The sequence below is a fragment of the Grammomys surdaster genome, unplaced genomic scaffold (assembly GCF_004785775.1).
Source record: "Grammomys surdaster isolate TR1022 unplaced genomic scaffold, NIH_TR_1.0 125698, whole genome shotgun sequence".
Classification (NCBI taxonomy): domain Eukaryota; kingdom Metazoa; phylum Chordata; class Mammalia; order Rodentia; family Muridae; genus Grammomys; species Grammomys surdaster.
Genome location: NW_021620534.1, coordinates 1540595 through 1561341, shown reverse-complemented (window position 1 = coordinate 1561341; position 20747 = coordinate 1540595). Strand labels below are relative to the sequence as shown.

The window sequence follows — 20747 nt, the reverse complement described above, 5'->3', positions numbered from 1 at the left end:
TTGTGGTAGAAGGGTATCATTCTCCATCACTAAAGACGCAAGACTCAGAGCTCAGATTGAATTTCTGTTGTCATAAATTTCTAAAACTTGAAAAATGTTTTTGTTTTCTTTTTGAGACCAGGTTTCTTTATGTAGTCCTGGCTGTTCTGGAGCTATGTAGACAAGACTGGTTTCCGATTCACAGAGATCTGCCTGCCCAGGTGCTGGCATTAAAGATGTGTGCTTCCATGACTGTCGAAAAGTGTTTATTCTTAATGTTCTACAAATGTGCAACAGACATCCTTCAATATTCAAAATATTCATTTATGAAAAGTATACTACAGGATAAAATGTGGAACACTCAGCTAAAATCCAATTTTCCACTAAAAATCTAAGAGGTCCTAAAAGGTATGAGAAAGGGAGCAAAGAAAAGCTGGATTTCAGTAACGGGGGTCTAGACGTGAGAGTGGGAAACCTGTCTTCCCACAGTGGCTACAGCACTGAACATGGTATAATGGGATCTCACCAGCTGTCATTGTCGATAGCCCATACATGTGCCTGGTGATGGGAGAGCTAATGTTTGGACGAGCCTCTTTATCTCCTTTTACGCAAATCTTTTCCATAGCTGTCTCCGTTTATGTGTCTGTGCTAAGTATTACGTAAAGCAGACATAACCCTTAAAAATAAAGGACACTGACGTGTCTACTGACGGATGAACTTAAAGCAGCTGGTTACAAGCACAAGACCTGTACAAGGTGAAGTCAAGCACGGTTCCAGCATGACAGGCCTCCAGGACCATGCCTTACTGAGTTGGTGTTGGTTGATACCTACTGAGGGATGGAGAAGACATTTTTGTTTGTTTGTTTGCTTTTTTTTTTTTTTTGAGGATATTCCTACTGGTTTGTTTCTGTGTTCCAGGTTTCCTTCTCCCACCATGAACACCACTAATTAGACTTGATTTTTTTTTTTAAAAGAGTCATTTCTAGGACAGCCAGAGCTATACAGAGAAACCCTGTCTTAAACAAAACAAAGCAAAACAAAACCAAAAACCAAACCCAAAAAGAGTCATTAAGTTGAGAGTAGGACATGCTGAAGGGCATATGGGGAGTTAGAGGAGGGAAATGGGGACAGATATGATCATATTTTATTGTAAACATGTATGAAATTCTCAATAAAGAAAAATTATAATTAAAAAATTTAACACTAGCAGTAATTATAATACAGTAGAAAACTGACAGGGTATCCTGAGACTCTCTTCTAGGTCTGTAAAAGCATATTAGGTAGCATTAATTTGAGTCTAATTTGGGCTAATATTCATTCATGCTGATGTGATACTGATTATTAAGGTATTGTCTTAACTTCCTTATACTTTCCTATATGATGCTAAGGCTCAGCCCCGCACATTTCATTTTTCTCATACTAGCCAGTATCTCTCACAGGGTTCTGGCCACAAAGGACATTACAGAAGGGCTGGGCCTGAAAGCACAGGGCTGTAATTCTAGCTACTTGGGAGGCTGAGGCAGGTAGACTACAAAGTTGAGGGTTAGCTTTGGTAACTTAGTCAGACCTGTTTTTAAAAAGGAGAAGGTGTACTGGGGATACAGCTCAACAGCAGAGCACTTACATACTATGCAGTAAGTTGCTCTAGGTTCAACCCCCTGTACTGCAAATAAATAAATAAACACATACATAATACATATATACTTGACAAAGCAAACATGTCAATAAAGGGAGATTAGATGGCAGAGAGGGACTTCCCTCTTGCCACTTGCCTTATCGTCTGTTGCTGTTTGACTCCAGGAATCAGCAGGACTTAGTTTTTTCTCTACATTACTTTTGACATCATTTCACTCTGTAACCCATGCTCACACATCATTCCCTGAGCAGTGGAAAAGCCAGTTGGAGAGCTTCCTCCTGGAGGTCTGAGCCTCCAGTCCTATAGTCCAAACTTGATCTCCCTTTACTAGCCCTAGAGGTGGTAGCTCATCTATGAAGCAATTTCCTTTGAGTTACCTCAGTGCCATCCCTGCCCCCTCCCTGCATTTAATTAATTAATTAATTAATTAATTTTGTGTATCTGTGAGACAGGGTCTCACTATATATCCATGCTGGCTTTGAACTTGGGGTGATCCTTCCTGTGTCTGTCTCCCCAATGACAGGCAAGAGCCATCAAACCTGTCATCAGTTTTTTCAGCCCATTAACATATAATACTAAATCTCCTCCATTGTGATATCTTATGATTTCTGCTTTTCTGAGTAAAATGTTTCTAAATCATCTCCAAACAAATCCAAAGCCATTAATAAGGTAGCCAGCTTTGGGAAATGTCAACACTTAGATTTTCAGGTATTACTGGACATTAGTTATCAATAGACATTATGCAAACTGAGCCAGACATAGAGGTATAAGCCTTTAACCTTAGTGTCTTAGAAACCTGAGGCAGGATGCTCCTAAATTTGAGGCCAGCTTAGGAAATTTAGCAAGATCCTGGGCAGCATACAAGAAGTCTTGGGTCCAACCTGATGTGGATGTGCATTGATATTGCTAGGAACAAGCAAAAGAAACTTATTTTAAGTATAACCATTTCATTTTCAGATTCCATTTAACAATAAGGAGAAACCAAATTCCAGGTCCCAGGCTTTAGGGGAGCTGGGGACTTCCCAATCGCTGAACAGCTTCTGTTGTAAGGAAACAGTTTCATGAGTCAAGGACAGCTTCTCCATCTTCTTGGCAGGGTCAAACAAGTTCATGTTCCTAGGCCAACTCCAACCCTGATTGATGGAAACTCCCTTGCTCAACCCCTTATGTCAAAAATATGATTGGACAATGGTATAGCCTACCCTGTTCCCCCTTGCTCTATGGTTTTATGTAAATGAAATTTAATATAAATGTGGCAGAGAATTAATCTGGCATTTACTTACCTTATGCTAGTCTCAATAACTTCACAGAGAAATCAAGATTTATTTAAAACTGTACCTCATTATCAATAGTTAAATGATCTATCTTAAACTTCTATGGTAATCTGGCTACCTCCCAGCCCCATCCCATGATACTTATCCAGCTTTTAAGAACGCTTCTTCATAGCTCCAATTCCTCCAACCTGCTGCTGATCTGAATTTCCCTCTTTCCCTCTCTCCTTCTCTGGCTTTCAGATATCCTACCCTGTTCTCTATTCTGCCCTGCCATTGGGTGATAAACTTTTTATAGACAAGGCAGAAAACAAAGAACTGTTTACACAAACAAGAGACAGGAGATTCTTCGTATAAGCCTTACAAAGTCCAGACTGAAACAAGATGTAAAGGCAGAGAAGTTAGCATTTGAATAACACAGGGTATAAAAACATTATGCCGCAGGGCAGTGGTGGCGCATGCCTTTAATTCCAGCACTTGGGAGGCAGAGGCAGGCGGATTTCTGAGTTCGAGGCCAGCCTGGTCTACAGAGTGAGTTCCAGGACAGCCAGGGCTACACAGAGAAACCCACAGTGAAAGGAAGGGGCTGGAGACTCGGTGATTAAGACCTTCCAAGGGACCTGAATTTGATTCCCAGCACCCACAGGGTGGTTCAAAACCATCTGTAACTCCAGTTCCAGAGGATCCTATACCCTCTTTTGGCCTCCAGGGGCAGCAGGTACGCACATGATACACAAGTATACATGTACACCAAACACTCGAACGCACAAAAAAATAAAAACGAATTTTAAACGGTGAAAGGAAGATGTATTAATGCCTCGATTATTAACAATGATGTGCTAGGCACGGAGAGGGGTTGGGTGAACACTGAAACAATTCCTCATTTAATAGACTTTGCAATCTAGGTATATGGTGCAGCTACGCTGGAGGAAAAACTCGTGTTTCAATAAAGTTACCTAGCCTTGAGTGTTTCTTTTAGGTGCCACACCTACACTAAACAACAGAGGTGGTTGGGAAATAGTGAGGCAGGTTATGGGTGGCTGCAAGGCTAGTTAGGAAGAAGAAGCGATTTACTAATGCCTTGGCAGGTGGCTGGGGCTGTGCCACTGCCACGCTCAGCCCAAGGGCAAAGGTAACTGTTCTTTTCACGGGACTGGAAGCCGTGAGTGAAGGCTACCCACGTGCCAGGCACTCGGAAGTTCCTCACACAGCTTATTTTGGTTGTGGTTTTCATTAACAAACATCTTACATTTTTCTCCGAGGCTTGATTTTCTTTGTCGCTCCCTGTCCCTAAGATCTGTAGCTGGTCGGCCCTTTCAGAAGCAGGAACCAGAGCAGTTTGGGTTGAAGTCGGGATCACTGTTCGACATTAATGAGCTATTATAATGACAGGTTTTAGTGGCTCTGGGAGAGGCGGAAAGTAACCAGCCACCGAGAAAGCTGGGAGAGAAAAAGGCAGCGAGGCCCATCGCTCCTCACCTTCTCCCGTCCGAAGGCCGCGCAGTCTCAGCTCACAGAACACGCAGCGCGGCGCTTGATTGACAAGCCTCCTCTCCCAATCCCGGAGCGGCGCATTCCGCTGAAGCGTCAGGGGCGGGCGCCGGAGGCGATGGAGCCTATTAGGTTGGGCGTGGAGCGGGTTTCCTGCCCGCAACGGTCCGCCCACCGGTTGCGCGCGCCCCGCCCCTCTCTGAGAGCTACGCGGCGGCGCAGCACAGGCCTCGTGCGGTAACGGCATCCGGGCAGCCGCGGTGGCGTCCGGGTGCAGTCCTCAGGTGACTGGAGCCGCGGGCTCGGCAGAGGGAAGGTGAGACGGCCTCTCCCGCGTGCGGACACGCACAGTCCTTTAGGTCTCCCGGTCCGTCCGCTCTGCCTGCTAGTCTCTGGTCGCTTCCTCTTCCCCGGAGAAGTTAGCCCGGGGGCGCCGTCTGCTGGCGGCGGAGCGGAGGGGAGGGGGCGGGGAGGCCGCTCGGCGGAGCTCGGGTGTCCGCGGTGCAGCCCGGTGACTCCGCGGCCTCTGGCCTGAGCTGCGAGCGCCGCTCGGGGAGGTGGGCAGGCAAGTGTGCAGCACGGCGCGCTGCCTCGGCGCTTCTCCTCAGAAAGCCCTGTAGTGGTCTGTGGTGGTGTCCGAGGCCAGGACGGTAGGGACACTGGCTGGCAGGAAGGGCGCTCTCACCTCCAGCCACCAGTCCGGGGAAGCCTTGAGGGGGACATCCTCGGGGCGCGCCCTCCCTTCCCCCTCCCGTTCCGGAGCAGCAGAGATGGGGGTGTCTGGGGGCTGCTGAGGTGGGGTAGGTCCAGGAAAACCAGTCCGCTGGGTTGGTTTCGGACCGTCTCGTACGGTTTCCGCGCTAGTTCTGTTCAGTGTTAACAGCTGGGTTGGAAGGAAGCTGGGTTTTTGTTCAGGGTTGAGGACCATAACATCATCGCTCGGTTAGGGTCGAGCCGAGCTGAAGTCACCCAAAGAAAATACTGCCCCTTAGTTAGGTAAGAATCCGTAGGAGTTAGGAAAGAAAGAGATGAGGAAAACTTCCTGACCCTTTCTTGGGTGGGGAGCAGTGTGAATCAGTGTTCAGCCAAAAAAAAAAAAAAAAGAAAAAACCGGGTAAAGTTTTGCAAAAAGTGTTCATTTTCAAAAGCTTTACTTTAGTAGCTTGATGATGGTCAATCAGCGATTTCTTAAGCACCTGGAAATCAATTGTGTGCTTTCAGCCTTTAGCGACGTCACAGCATGAACAGAGAAATGGTCCAAGAAGAAAGTTTTGTTTGATAATTTTCAGTCTTGTTTTTTAGATAGACATTCTGTTCGAGTCGTGATAGTAAGTCAAAGCATATGCGTTCGTTGATTAGTACTTTTTTCATCGTGACCACATTTGGTGTTTTCTCTGGGAAAACTGGCTAGAATAACTTAAGTGTGCATTGTGTTGATGCCTCAGCTGTATGTGTGAGCATTAAATTTGAAAAGACTTGCCTCCCCGTCAAGGATTTTTTGTTTAGGTTTTCCAAGCCCTACAGATCCATGTAAATCAGTTCACATATTAATGCATTGTTTTATTAAACACTGAGTGATAGTCTATGCTGCTGATTTTCATAATTTCAGAACTTTGTTCTAAAGTTCAAGGCTTGATGTGATTATTGTTGTAAATAAATTCCTTCTCCGGAAAACTTGAAAAAAATGAATTAACTCTGGTAATATGAAAGAATGCATGCTTTCAATGCCAGAAAAATCAAATGAGTATTTCACTGTTGAATAAATTTGAAGGAAACTTGAAATTACTGAACATTTAACAAATCCAACAGTTTGAAGACAATTTGACAGACCTGGATGATTCTCACTTTAACCTATCTGGGAAATAGAACTTAAAAGTCTTCCCTTCAAAACTGATGCCATGTGCTGTCTTTCTTTGGTGATAGGTTATGTAACCTGCTTTCAGTAACTCAGACATAAATCTTAATTTTGTCCTATTTTTTGGTAGCCGTTTCTTTAAAAAAAAAGTCTTAGTTTTATATTGTTATATATTGTTTTTAATTTCTGTTTCTGAACTGCTTATTAGCTCTAACTGGATTTTCTGTCTGTAGGTTCTCAAATGTGTTCTGCCTGTGCTGATCTTAAAATAATACTTTGAACATATTTTTCACTGTTTAGATACTAGTAATATCTTTCGTCTAGATTTCAGTCTTTTAAGGGTTTATTTTTATTTTATGTGTTTTGAGTGTTTTGCCTACATATAAGCACACCATGTGGTGTGGATTCTGGGAACAGAACGGAGATCCTCTGCAAGAGCTCTTAACCACTGAGCCATCTGTCCTTAACACAGAAAAAAAATTCTCTGCAAATTACTAAAGTAGCAAAGTAAAAATTTGTTAAACTTTCTTCCTTCCTTAATTTCCTTCCTCTCTTCCCTGTCCCTCTTTTCTCTTTCCCTCTCCTGTCTCTTTTTCCTTCCCTCAGTTTTGGGGTCAAACCCATGATTTCTCATAAACCACTCAGGTATATCATTAGTCTAAAATTCTATTTTTTTTAAAAAAAGATTGGGTATTACATTTTTGTTTATCTTTGTCTGAGTGTGTAGGTGGAGGTGGGGGCAAGTGGGCAATGTGCTTATGGCCCACAACCAGAGTCAGAGCACTCTGGGGAGTCAGTTCTCTGTCCACCACATAGGTCCCATGAATTGAACTCAGGCTTGGTAGCAGGTACTGCAAAGGCATCTCAACACCCAGCCAGAGTTATATTTTTTACATATAGTTAAACATTTTTAAAAAGTGTGTGCGTGTGTGTGTGTGTGTGTGTGTGTGTGTGTGTGTGTGTATTGAGGACATGATATGTGCACAGGAGGACAGGTGCCTGAAAAGGGAGGCCAGAAGAAAGTGTCAGATATGGTGGAGCCAGACTCACAGGTAGTTATGAGCCTCCTTATACAGTTGGTGGGAATCAACCTTGGGTCTTTTGCAAGAACAGTACTTGCATTTAACTGGAGCCATCTTTCCAGTCCTCAGAAATTTAATTTTGATTTTTGAGTAAAGGTTGTCAAAAATTTCTGTAACTTATGTTAAACTGAGTCCTTTTTTTTTTTTTTTGCCTTCCCCACCCCCTTTTCAAGTTAGCATACAAAGTGATGGGTTTTGTGATGGCATTTGTGTATGTTTTTATTGTTGTGCTTTTTAAATTAAACATCCTTTTTCTCCAGCTGACTTCTTTCTTTCCCTTGCTTTTTAATTTTATATGGATTTATGTCATGATATCTTGGAACATTGCTGAAACACTGGAATCTAGCCTTTTGTTTTTTAAGTTGGGAAAGTGAAATCCATGCAAAATAACTACTGAAATTTACACATTGATGTTGGGGCAGAGCTGAGACTCAAATGTCATCTTATTCACGTATCCTGTGTTCTTTATGGTACCACAGTATTACCTTGTACAATATGTAATATTTGTTTTGTGTATTCCTCCTAGAGATCCAACACTTTTTTATTTTGAGGTGGGCTCTCAAATCATTGCTCTAAATTGTTGCTCAAATTATGTTCTAATGTGATCTTTCATCTTCCTGATTCAGCCTCCTGAGTAGCTGGAATTCCTGGCATATGACCTTTTATTTTGTATTTTTCAGACTCTGTGTATTAGTAGCATTAACAAAATGAATTGTCTTTGTCCTTGAGTCCTGTAGTTCCCTAAACTGTGTGTGATGGAGCCAGAGATGTAGCTCTGTGGTGGGCAGGAGGTGGGATCCTCAGCACCAGAGGGAAAAGACAGCAGATGGCTGCCTCACAGGTTTTACTGTTGGAATTTATTTTCCTTGACTTATTTGGTAAAAAGAATGACTCTCTGGGGGACTTTGAAAGGATATTGTAATGGTTTGGTAGAAGCTTGGATGGTTTATCATGTAACTAAATGTAATGAGCTAGCTAAATGTTCTTTCTCTGTTAAAACAGTAACACTTTCACATTTTGTCTGTCAAGAATCAGCTTTGCAGTGTGCTTGTTAAACACGTTGTAAAAAAAAATCACTTTCCATTTTGTAGGGTTAGAGCTTTTTATTTTTTTAACTCTAAAGTTTGTTAATAAAAGCAGTGTTGTGTTGCCTATAATGAATTCCGTGGTACAAGACAGCACAGAAAATTGCCAGATAAGTTTTTCTGAGTCTTCTCTCCTATCCCCCCCTTTTTTGTGTGTGTGAGAAAAGGTCTTACTGTACAGCCATGGTTGAACTGAAACTTAGTAGGTAGACCAGGCTGGTCTCAGACTCACAAAACATCCTCCTGTCTTTGCATCCCAGGTACTGGGATTGAAAGTGTACTCCAGCCCGGCAGTGGTGGCGCACGCCTTTAATCCCAGCACTTGGGAGGCAGAGGCAGGTGGATTTCTGAGTTCAAGAGTTCGAGGCTAGCCTGGTCTACAGAGTGAGTTCCAGGACAGCCAGGGCTACACTGTCTCAGGGGAAAAAAAAAATGTACTCCACCAGGCTTTACTGAGTACTTCCTTTTTTGATCTGAAAATGATTAGAAGCTTTTTTTTTTTTCATTTATGTTTTGGTTGGTTAGTATGGCTTGGTTTTTTATTTGTTTCAATAAACTGCCAAATCCTAGAACTCAGACTGAGGCAGGAAAATTGCAGGTTTGAGGTTAGCCTGGGCTATGTAGTACAGTCTTAAAATTACAAGTTAAAAAGTCTGTTGAGCCTGGTGTAGTGATGTACGCCTTTAATCCCAGTGCCTCTGCAGGGTGGTCTCTTGTGAGTTACAGGCCATTCTTGTTACAAAGCAAGTTCCAGGACAGCTAGGACAAACGAGAGACAGAAAAGCTGTATTTTGAAAAGCAAAACAAACAGAAAAATTCTGTTGAAATGTTGATTCTTATTTATTTCTGAAATTATTCTTAGTGATTTGCAAATTGAATACAAATATGGTATGGGTGATGTCAGCTTTTTTTCAGATGATTTGAATAAAGTATATCAGTGAGAGTGTGTAGAAAATTTGTTTCAGGCTGGTCTTGAACTTACTCTGTAGTTGAGAGTGATATGCAACCTCCTGATCATCTGCCTCCAAGTCCCTTAAGTGTGGGCCATCTTTCTTTGTGTATGCAGGGCTGGATCTTGAACTCAAAGCTTTGTTCTTGCTGGGAAGGCACTTTATCAACTGGGTTATGTCCCTTGCCTGGAAAATTTTTTAAGAGTAGGTACTTCTTTTTTTTTTTTTCTCTTTTGTTTAATGGGTCTTACAAAACTTTTTATCATGTGATAAATCAGTTAAATCTAAATCAGTTTCTGAATCAATGTCTAGATCGTTATTGTGTAGATCAACTCAAATAATAGAATAATTTGGCACAATGTGGCATCTTTAAAGCATTCCAGCTCTATTGCAGAAACAGTAACGGGATTGGAAAATTTTCCTTGGGAAGTGCTTCATCATTTTCAGCTACTACAAGTTTTTTAGACTTTAAAAGTGTTTTTAAAATTGTTTGTGTGCCCTGCTCAAGTTTGCTTTCTATTGTTTTGATAAATACCATGACATCTTGGAGAGTTTATTTGATTTACATGACAGGATCACAGCCAATCGTTGAGGAAGGTCAGAACAGAAATTCCAGCAGGAGCAGAGGCAGAAACTGTGGAAGCTGCTATAGGCTTTCTTTCTATGGCTTGCCAATCTTGCTTTTAATTTTTTTTTTAAATCAACTAATATCTGAATAGTTTTATTTCCCCTGCCTACTTTATGGTTCAGGGCACTGGTTGCACTTCCAGAGGACCTGGGTTCAGTTCCCAGCACCAACAAGTCCATTCACAACTGCATCTGACACCCTCTTCTGACCTCCTTGGGCACACCATTATGTGTATTTACCGTTTTTCCCTACATTGATTTTGTGGGTTGGTTACTGTGAAATAAAGGTGTGAAGAAGTGTAGTCAACAGACCTGTGATCCCAGTGCTAGGGAGGCTGAAGGAAAGAAGGGCACAGTTTTAGGGCCGGTGTGTCCTGTGTAATGATTTCAAGGCCAGCCTGGGCTACACAGTGAGACCAGTCTCCCTTCCCACCCCCCCACATACACACACACACACCCAAAACAGCAGCAAAAACCTAACCAAAACAGATACATAAATGTGAGTGCAGATTATTTCTTCGACATGCTGATTTCAGTTCCTTCGAGTATATTCTTGGAAGTGCCCATGCTGGATCATACCATGGTTCTAGTTTTTCCAGGAACCTCCGCACCTTAGAGTCCTCGGCATGCCTACTGTGATGATTTAATGACGAAGTCCCTGATTGGCTTGGATAGTTTAGTACGTGAATCCTATTCTGTGCTGCTGTTTGGGGAGGTGGTGCAGCCTTGCTGGAGGAAGAATGTCACGGGGTGGGCTTTTTGCAGCACCCATTTCCAGTTCACCACCTCTGCTTCTTGTTTTCAGTTGAATATGTGATTAGTCTTAGCTTCTGTTCCTGTTGCCATGCCTGTCATTTTACTACCATGTCTCTTTTCCATGATGCATTCTTATCTCTTTGAAACCATAAGCCAACAGTCTTATATGCTACCTTGATACAGCAGTTCAAAAGTAACTAATACACTACCAACACTAATTTCTGAGCTCATCTTCATCTGTGCTTATTTTTTTAAATCACATGGTTTTGATTTGCATTTCTTTAGTGATGAAGGATGAGTATTTTTTATCTATTTATTGGCTTTTGTAAATCCTCCTGAGAATTACCTGTTTACATCATTTGCCTATTTATTACCATTTATTTATATATTTATTTATTTTTGAGATGAAGCTTCATTCTGTAACCCTGATTGACCTTGAATTAATCTTTTCCCCTCAGCCTCTTGAATGCTGGAACTGTGGGCATGTTCTTGCAAGCCAGCTTCTTGCTGACTTTTAATTGTATTACTTGTAGTTGAATTGTTTGAGTTTTTATGTGAGTTAATACCATGTTAGAGGAATAGTTTGACATTGTTTTCTTGCATTTTGTAGGGATTTTCATTTCTGGTGTTTTCCTTTGTTACAATGAAATTTTATTTGATTTTTCTTTGATGTCAGTTTCGTTTGTTAGTTTTTGCTTTTGTTCCCTGCTAAAAAAATCTTGCTCAGACCCATCTCCAGAAGCATTTTTCTTATGTTTCCTTCTAATATTTTCATCATTTTAGGCTTACATTTAAATCTTAGATCCATTTTGAATTATTTTTTATTTACATTGAGAAGTAGGGACAGATGTTTTATTTTTATGCATTTCTACATTCAGTCTTCTAAGAAGTGTTGGTTAAAGAGACCTTTCATTTTTCATCAGTGTACTTGTCTTTGTTGACAATTTGATGTTAAATATGTGGGCTTATTTGATTTTTTTCCCTAGTTATTTGTATATTTTTAAAAAGTTAAGGTTTTGTATGTTGATTTTTGTTGTTGTTTTGCTTTTTTGTTTTTTGAGACAGGGTCTTGGTCCCCCCCATCCCTCAAACCCCTCTCCCTATCCCTCAAGACCTCCTCCCCATCCCCCTCCTGGCTGTCATTATGTAGATAGATTAGCCTTAAATTTACAGAGGTCTGTCTGACTCTGCCTCATGAGTTAAATTTTTTTGTTTTTGTTTTTTGAGCTAGGTTTTCTATATATAACAGTTCTGACTGTCCTGGGACTTCCCTTGTAGACCACGATGGGATGGTCTTTTTTTTTTTTTACAGACTTAATTCATTTATTTTTCTTGTATAAAAACCCTTAAGTAGTTGCCACAGCTGGAGCCTGGGTCCTCTGAACAGAGACTCTGGTGTGGATTTTCACATGATGATCAGTGAATTCCTGATAAGGAGACTTGGTGAACACAGTCTCTTTCCAGAGGTCGGGGGTCAGGTAGCTGTAGGTCTTGGAGATAGCATCAGAGGTGGTGGCAGTGCAGCCCCTGGCCGAAGTGAAGCAGTCATCTATACCAGCATCATCAGTAGCTTCTTGGGCACAGGAGCAGAGACAGTACTCTGGGGGCAGGGATGAGTTGGACCAGCACAGAGCCACAGTGGCCTGTCACCTTGCATGGGACAGTGCAGGGCTTGCCAATCTTGTTCCCCCAGTAGCCTCTTCACACAAGGATGATCTAAAGCTTAAGCTTGGCCAAGATGATGGCTTTTCAGATAGCATTGGCAGCCTCCTTGGAACACTTAACACCAAGACCAATGTGACCATTGTAGTTCCCAATATTGATAGCACAAGTCTTCTTCTGCACTGGCATGGTGTTCAGAACCTCATCCTTTAGAGATGTAACCAGGAAAAAGTCAATAATATCAGACTCCTTAATGGACAGAGAGAACAGGCTGGTCTTGAAATCACAGGAATCTGCTTGCCTCTGTGCTGAAGTGCTGGGATCAAAAGTGTGTGCCACCACACCTAGCACGGTTAATTTTGGTATCCTATAACTGTAATGAATTTTTAAAAATCTTTAGGGTTTTCTATATATAAAAATTTATTCTCTTTATTGTATTTACATTTCTGTTGATATGCTGATATGCTAAAATGCTCTGACCAAAAGCAGCTCAGAGTGGGGAGAGAGATGGGTTTATTTCAGCTTGTAGGTTACTCTCCCATTATTGAAAAGTTAGGGTACAAACTCGGGTAGAAATTTAAAGCAGAAACTTGAGAGGAACACTGCTTGCTAGCTCACTAGCTCATTTACTGGCTCACGCTTAGCTTTGTGTGTGTGTGTGTGTGTGTGTGTGTGTGTGTGTGTATGTGTGTGTATTAATACAGTCAGGACCACCTGCCACACATAGTGGTTTGGGCCTTCCTACTTGAATTAATAACTAAGTTAGCTTCTCACAGACCTGCCCAGAGGCTAGTCTGATCTGGGCAATCCCTCCGCTGAGACTCTTTTCAGTGAGTAAGTTGTGTTGAGTTAATAGTTAAGGCTAAGGAGAACACTTCCATAAGATAGGGTAGTTTGACTCCCTTACTTCCTATTTAGATACACACTGTTTGCTTCTCTTTCTGGTCTTACTTCCCTATGACTCCAGTACTGGATGGATGAAGTGCGGTGGAAGTAGACTTCCCATTTTGTTCCTGATCACAGAAGTCATTTTAGTTTTTCCCAGTGTGATAGTGTCTGAGAGGTAATTATATGTAACTCTTACTTGTGTTGATGGATGTTTTGTCTTTACTTAATTTTTGACTTGTTTTAAGTCATAAAGAGATGTTGAAATTTGTCAAATACTTTATGTGCCAAGAAAAGTCATCTTAATATTGTTAATATTATTTGCTGTGTTTGAAGACAAACTCAGGGCCTCAAACCTGCTAGGCAAGTACACTGCCATGGATCTGTGTAACTCTAGGTTCCAGTCACATCTATGGTGTCTATCCTTTGTTTCTGTTTTTTATTCTTTCCTTTTACTGGTTGGGTTTGTTTTGTTCTTTGCTAATTCTTTAAATTGCATACTTGTTTGAAATCTCCTGAATTTTTTTTTTTTTTAAAAAAGATTGGTTTCACGTGTATGAGTGTTTCACCTGAAAATATGTACATGTACCAGGTCCCTGGTTCCTGTGGCTGTCAGAAGAAAGAGTTAGATCTCCGGAACTGGACTTAAGAATGATTGTGAGCCTTCATGTTGGTGCTAGGAACCAAACCTGTGTCTTCTGCAAGAGCAGCAAGTGGCCTTCACTGCTGAGACATCTCTCTAGCTCCAGAAATGTCTTTGTTGATGTAGATTGGCACTTACTACTATAAACATTGCTCTTATTTTTATTTTGAAAAATATTTTTATGTCTATGAGTGTTTGCCTGCCTGTATATATGTGTGTTTGCTGTCCCTGGAGGCCGGAAGAGGGTGTTGGATTCCCTGGAACTGGTGTTAACAAATGCAGGGTGTTGCCTTGTGGGTGCTTTGAACCAAACCTGTTAGGTCTTCAAGAGCAGCAAGTGTTCTTAACTGCAGAGCCATTTCTCTAGCAGTTAAGAACACTTAAAATTTCCCTCATTTTTATGTATTAATGTGTACTTGTTTGTCTGTGGGTGAGTGCCATGTGTGTTCAGGTTTTTCACAGAGGCCAGAAGAAGGTGTTGGGATCCTTGGAGCTAGAGTTATAGGCATTTGTGAGCCACTGGATGTGGGTACTGAGAACTGAATATGGGCCCTTCAAGAAGAATCAGTGCTCTTAGCACTGTGCTGTGTCTCCAGCCCCCACATTGTTATTTTTTAATGAAAAATTATTGTATGTATGTTTGATGTGTGTGTAGATGTTTGCTTGCCGTCTGTGTGTGTGTGGAAGGTCAGAGGATGGTAACTTTTGTGGAGTTGGTTCTTTCCTTTTACTTTTATGTGGGTTCCAGGGATTGATCACATTGTTGGATTTTCATAGCAAGAGCTTTTATCTGATGAACCTTTTTCTTCATTTCTTCAGAATTTTCTCTGTGGTCCTTTGGTGCTGGAGATTGAACCACTAAACATATACTCTATTGATGGGCTAACTAAATTAATTATATCCTGTTGGTGAGCTAACTGAGTTATATGTAGTTTGACTACTAAATGCTTTGGAGAAGGTTTTTTTTTTTGTTTTTAAAGTTTAAAATAATAATAATAATGACAAATAAAAATACTATTTGGAGTAGGTTTTCTATGTCTTCCCCCCACCCCCCCCACCTTTTTAAGTACAAACTGAATGCTTGCTTACTTAGTGGTCTCTAAGTCTGGAAGTCTTTTTTTTTTCTTCTTTTATTTCTTTTGTTTGTTTGTTTGTTTGTGGTTTAAGTCTGGTTAGATATTTTCAAAAGACCTATGTTCAAAGTAAGATATTCTTCCTATTGGGTCTTCTGTTGAAACTCTCAACTGTATTTATGAGTTTTCAATGCCAAAATTTGAGGTACTGCTTACTGATATGTTAGGCAAGTGTCTTGCTACTGAGCTATATTCTCTAGCCCTGATTTTTTTTTTTTTTGTTCTTTCGTCTTTTTTTTTTTTAAGTGGTTATTTTATTTACTTTAATTTCAAATGTTATCCCTCTTCCCGGTATCCCCTCTGCAAACACCCTATCCCATTCCTCCTCCCCTTGCTTCTATGAGGGAGCTCCCCCACCCACCCACCCACTCACTCCTGCCTCACTGCCCTAGCATTCCCCTACCGTGGGTCATTGAGGCAGAACCAAGGGGCTGCCTTCCCATTGATGCCCGACAAAGGCCATCCTCCGGCTACATATGTGGCTGGAGTCAAGGGTCCCTCCATGTGTACTCCTTGGTTGGTAGTTTAGTCCCTGGGAGCTCTGGGGGTGTCTGATTGGTTGATTTTGTTGTTTTTCCTGTGGGGTTGCAAACCCCTTCAGCTCCTTCAGTACTTCCCCTAACTGCGCCATTGGGGTCCCCCTGTTCAGTCCAATGGTTGGCTACGAGCATCCGCATCTGTATTTCTAGCCCTGATTAAAAAAAAAAAAAGGTGTTTATTTGCGGAATTTTTCACTCATTAAAATTTTTTTGACAGTTTCTTGGTTTCCTTTTCTTTGGCATTTTCTAAAAAAAGGTTTTTGTGTTCCTTTAGAAGTGTCTTGTTAACATATTTCTTTATGTTTCTTGTGCCCCTATGTTGATATTTTGTGCATCTGGTAGGTTAGTTGTCTCTGCCAATTTTGTTAAGAGTGGCTTTCGTACTAAAACATTCTTGGCAGTGTTTCCTACTTTTATTTGGATAGATTGTTGGCTTTGGTTTCAGGTGGATACTTTAGCATAGTTTTTGTGTAGTTTCTTCAGCTATAATTAGTTTAATGTCTATAGATGTCTTTGGGATTGAGAGCTTAGGGGGTAGTGGGACTGCAGCACCAGATAAGATGTCGTTTCCTTAGGCAGGTAGGTTTGTTGACCACTCTTGATGTGGTACATCTAGCACATCTAGTATGGGATGTCTGCTACTTTCCACTGATCATATGAAGGCAAGCATATCCCTGGGGGTTTGGTAATATAGCGCAGCATGTTTTTTAGAGGGATAAGGTGTGGTATCAGTGTGTAAATGCTGTCTGGTAGCTAATACCGATCAGTGGGTAAAGATGGAGCATGTATAGGTCTCTTGTAGGAGGATTGCTCAGGGAACTGTGACCACCTGCCATCCCAGATTGGGTGATGGGACTAAGCATCAGCTTCTTAGGGCCAGTTTTCTGATCCACAGGTTTCAGACTGAGAGGGAACTAACTGGGAATGGCTTTTGAAACTTCAAAGCCTTCTGCAATGACACAGCCCCTCTAACAAGTCCATACCTCCTAATCCTTCTCAAATAGTTCCCCTAAGTGCTAACCAAACATTCAAATATATTGCCTTGTGAAGACCATTCTCATTCAACTACAACTTAGTTCCTGTTTTCATGCTGTGCAATGTCTTCTCCAGATTCCCACTGTACTTCAAAAGTACCTCAAATACTTCAGTGAAGTAGCTATTTTTTTGCTTGTTTTGGTTCTTTCTGTGTAAGCCAAGTACCCCCTACTCAGCCATCTTGATTAAATCATCTTAATGTAAAACCTTAGGCTTAGAGCTAGGAAAAGCAATCTTGAAGAATTGAGTCATAGAATGTAGTAAATACTTAATTACTCTGCTTTGTCATCTGAGTGTAGAACCCAAGAGGCTCATATACTTTCAAGAATGGAGAAGAAAGGGAGCTTAGAACAGTGGAATATACCTGAAACCTCATGTATTTGGGAGGGCAGTCATGAGTTTGGGGTTAGCCTGGATTACATAATGAGATTTTTTTATCTCAAAAAGAAACAAAACAAAGTGGGAGAAAGAAGTTAGAAGCTATAGTCCTTGCCTATAATCCTAGCTGCTTGAGAGGCTATGGCAGTAAGATCTTACTACATTTGAGGTCAGATGTAAAATTCACATAGTGAGGGGGAGGTGGGGGATGGAGGAGTTTAAAGCCTCAAAGTGCAGGATCAAATTGATGTTTTGGGTTTTTTTTTTTTTTTATTTGCTATGCAAACCCAAGGCCTTTAAGGCCTTGGAGTACTGTTTTGAAATACCAAAGAAAGAACTCACTTTTAGGATTCAGTGAGGGTTTGTACATGTTTTATCACTTATATGTATCACTGGGTGAACACTGGTTGGGAACAAGGGCTCTCACAGCTCCTATAAGAGCAGCAGTATTTATACACAGGCAAACCAGAGGAACAGAGTCCTAGTGCTCAGAGACTGTATTTGGTAACCTCTAACTTCTAATGGGTACACTTTGCTATCTTCAAAGGAAGGATCATCAGCTGGAACCCTCCTTCCACTCAAGCGCTTACTTACCATTACAGTCTGCAGAGGATCTGATGGGCAGCAGAGAGGTACTAGAACTGCTTCAGGAACTGACATTGGAGTGAGTCTCACAGTGTTCATTTTTAGGATCTACTATGTAGCCTAGTTTGGACTTCAACTTGTGTTTCTTTTCTTGCTGGACTCTTAAAATGCCAAGTTTAGAGGTGTATACCTCAATACCTGGCCTATATTTTCAAATGAAATTGTCCCCTCTTCATAGTTGACATTCATACCTGTATAAGAAACTGCTGCAGGCAGTGAATCCATCTCATCACCTGTCTGTACACACACACACACACTCTCTCTCTCTCTCTCTCTCTCTCTCTCTCTCTTTCTCTCTTTCTCTCTCTCTCACACTCTCTCACACACACTCACACTCACAAACGCACAGACACCCCTGTATGTTCCCCAACATCTATAAGAGATGAGAGAGAATTAATGTGGGCCATAAATCAGCAGTAGAGGCAGTAGTGCACCTTTATAGGAGATGGTGCTTTCAGGGAATGACAAGATGGCTCAGTAGTAAAGGTGCTTGTCATCAAGCCTGATAGCCTGGGTTCCTTCCCTAGAACTCAAATAGCAGGAGGAGGGAACTGACTCCCACAATATGTTCTCTGACCCTACTCTTGCATCACAAAGATTGCTCCATTTCTTGGAAAAAAGAAAAGAAAATGTACTAGAGGTAGTGCTTTCAGGTAAGCCCCCGTGTTAGAGATTGTTGGGCAGCCCAGAGAGGTCAACCAGCAGCAGCAGTTTGCCTGTAGTCAGTTCCCCTGAGGGAGCTACAGTTAGTAGAGTAGAGGTCAGAGAAGTGCACATAATGGGAAGAGCTAGTAGTACAGCACTAGCCACCAGAATAAGTACCAGTTATCTTGAAATAGTGGGGACACTTGGGGATGCCCACTTTATTCATATGAAGTAAATTCAGGTATATATGTCAGATTTAACCTGGCAAGCTTTCAGTGACCTTACTTGTGTGCATATATTAGTTTTTTAAAAAATCCCTGAAAATTATTCTTCTCCTGTGTTAATTTCCTGATCTCTGTGTTTTGTTTGTTTGTTTAAGAGGGTGTTTTATCTCAAAGGACAGAACAGTATTAAGGGCTGATTTTATTGCAAAGTTGGTCAGTACCAGATGGGAGGGTCTTGCTTCCTGCTTTTGCTTTGCAGCCTAGACTTGTGGATCTTGGTTGTCAATAATACACTGTATCTCAGGAAACAAGTGCCATTTAAAAGATTTTATAAACATTTTACATAATATTCCCTATAATGGAAGTATTGATTTTATTATACTTTCTGGAACCCTCTGGGGATTTAATAGAAGACATTCACATGAGTCCTGACTTTGCCATGATCTTGATTAAAATAAAGTTATCCAATGTTTTAAAATACACCACCTCACAAAGCAGCTGAAAATAATACCAAAATGTAGATGTTCATTTTGGTATTATTTCAGATGCTCATCACCTGATGAACTAGTAAAATATATATGATACTATGGAATATTTTTCAGCATTAAAAAGTAATGAAATACTGATTCATGTTATAACATTGCTGAACTTTAAGAACATTGTACTGTGAAAGAACCTAGTCACAGGGCTGCAGAGATGGTTCAAGACACTTCCAGGTTCAGTTTCCAGCACCTAAATGGTGTCTCAAAACTGTTACTCTAGTTCTGAGGATCCAACATCATCATCTGGTCACCACTGGCCTTGATATACAAACATACTTGAAGGACAAAACATGTGTGTGTGTGTGTGTATGTATGTGTGTGTGTTTTAAAATAAAAATTAAGGAAAAAGTCACAAAAGCTACAACATTGGCATGTATTTTAGTTTAGATGGACCTTGAAAACTATTTTTAGAAAACCCACACAAAATACATGTTTCTGTTTGTGTAATGCTTCCAACAGATTTAAATATGGTGGTTCTATAGCTTTCTGATTAAACTAAAATCATCACATGCTTTATTATTTATTTAAAATATTTGTTTATTTACATGTGTATATATGACTGTGCATGGAAGCCAGAAGATGATTTTAGATATTGCCTATAACTTTCTTCCTATTCATTTTGAGACAAAGTTTCCCCCTGAATCTGAGGCTTGTGTTTTCTCATCTAGGCTGGAAGCAAGCAGAGTTGGATGTTCAGTTATTACATGGTGGTGTGATGCTCAGGGTTACACAGCAAGTGCTTATAACAAAAGTGCTCATGACCACCAAGCTGTCGCTTAGGTTTCTGTTGTGCATTTTAGGTAGGTAAGTTTTATGAAGTGTGAATTATATCTCTATAAAGCTATTACCAAAAAATGCTTGAGTTCAGATATTCTTGTCAGTTGGTACAGATGAACGACTACCTACTGTAATGCCTCAGCAAATAGTTTAAAATGTATCTTTGGGAAAGAAGATAGGCATTAAACAAAATTGAAAACCAAGTATCCTAGAAAAATCTGATTAAATAAAAGTACTCAATACTGTAACCATTTTTGAGACCTCTTTTGCTTCTGGTATTTTGGCATCTGAGTAGTAATGGAGAGAATGTATTCCAGGACATGATTCTGCCTGCCAGTAATCCTAGCATCTGGAGGCAGAAAGATGCCAAGTTCAAGGCCATTTTGGGCTACATAGGGAGATCTGCCTAAAGACAGGAGAGAAAAGATGCTTCTCCTATTATCCACAGGGAGAAATGATTTCACAGCTTCTTAGGGGCTTTCTTTACATTTGAGCAAACGATGGGATTAATAGATATATGAAGCAAGCTCTGCAAATAAGAAAATGAAGCAAATAGGAAAAAGGGAATTTAACCAGGATGACAGCCAAAAGCTGGTAAACTGTTACATAACAAGGACAGAACAATAGAAGGATGAGAGTTATTAGTGACCTTTCACAAAGGAAATAGGAAACCAGTGATAAAAGATAAAGTGTCAGCCTGGAAAGTCAACTTCCAAATAATAGAAGTGTTGATTATATCACTAAAACTAAGAAAAATAAATTATCAGTAAAATGTGGAAGAATTCCTGTAGTTGAAGAATGGATTTTGTATGGTACATTTTTAATGACAACTTGGAAATTGGAATGCTTAACTTTTGTTGTAGTCAATGAGAGGGATATACCACTAATGGTGTCTAAATCATGTAGC

General features: G+C 40.8%; 1 protein-coding gene across 2 annotated transcripts in view; it reads left to right on the top strand.

Annotated features, from left to right (window-relative positions):
* The first annotated feature begins 4553 nt into the window (after nt 1-4553).
* The window catches only part of Nck1 (NCK adaptor protein 1), a 53232-nt gene continuing 37038 nt past the window's right edge, over nt 4554-20747 (top strand). Inside the window, exon 1 of one of the 2 annotated variants that reach the window (XM_028788058.1) lies at nt 4554-4693. The gene's annotated coding sequence lies outside the window, so the exon portion shown is untranslated. Of the gene's footprint in view, nt 4694-17574; nt 17672-20747 lie in introns of those variants that run through there. The other variant, XM_028788059.1, reaches the window with a different exon arrangement.